General features: G+C 33.4%; 1 long non-coding RNA gene across 1 annotated transcript; it reads left to right on the top strand.

The window, feature by feature from the left end:
- Positions 1 to 77: 77 nt before the first annotated feature.
- Positions 78 to 446, top strand: LOC110113507. The gene is made up of 2 exons (XR_002305151.2): positions 78 to 156; positions 381 to 446. It is a non-coding gene; the product is annotated as an uncharacterized LOC110113507 (long non-coding RNA).
- Positions 447 to 733: the final 287 nt, after the last annotated feature.

Here is a 733-nt window from a genome sequence, read left to right as displayed (position 1 = left end):
ATATACAGATTCATGGAAGCATACTATTGTATTATTTCTCTTATATTTTATTTCATCTTGTCTAATACAATTTTGGGGCGTAGGCATCTTGATGAACAGAGCCGAATTCTGCTGGAATCGTATCGAACAATGTCCCATGAATTGCATAATCTTCAAGTATGTATGAGATGCCCCTAGAAACTTGTTTAGACAGAAATGCCTTATTAAGTATTTTCTTCCTTTGTTTTAGAGATTCAGATCTCTGACCTCCATTTTTGAGGTCAAAGGAAATGCCACTCTACCTAGTGGTTGGTGGTTCAAATAATTCTTAAGAAATGCTCATGCCTTGTTAACTATTGCCATTATAGGGAAATTGACTGTTTTTTCCTTTTGATGTTAAGGTAGAAGAAGAAATGCTTATGCGCAAACTTTATGAGCACATGTTAGCGGAGGGTTTGATCAAAAAGGTATTTTTATTTTTATTTAAAGCCAGCTCATGTTAGCATTACAACACAATCTGCATAGATCTACCTTATATATATATATATATTCAAACTTGTCTACGTTATCCATTTATAACTATGCTAGTCAAATTTCATGGCAATCAATTTACTGGTTTCATTTCCTATTATTTGTCTTCCCCGTATTTGATGGCACTTTATAATATTTAGTTTATACTATAGCGTTAACCATGCTAATCTGATAGGAAATACTTGAGTTCGCAAGTAACCTAACCAAAATTGGCGAACCAACA

This window comes from Dendrobium catenatum, unplaced genomic scaffold, assembly GCF_001605985.2.
Source record: "Dendrobium catenatum unplaced genomic scaffold, ASM160598v2 original_scaffold_195139, whole genome shotgun sequence".
NCBI lineage: Eukaryota > Viridiplantae > Streptophyta > Magnoliopsida > Asparagales > Orchidaceae > Dendrobium > Dendrobium catenatum.
Note: the sequence above shows the minus strand (reverse complement) of the source record. Positions and strands in the feature narration are given on the sequence as shown.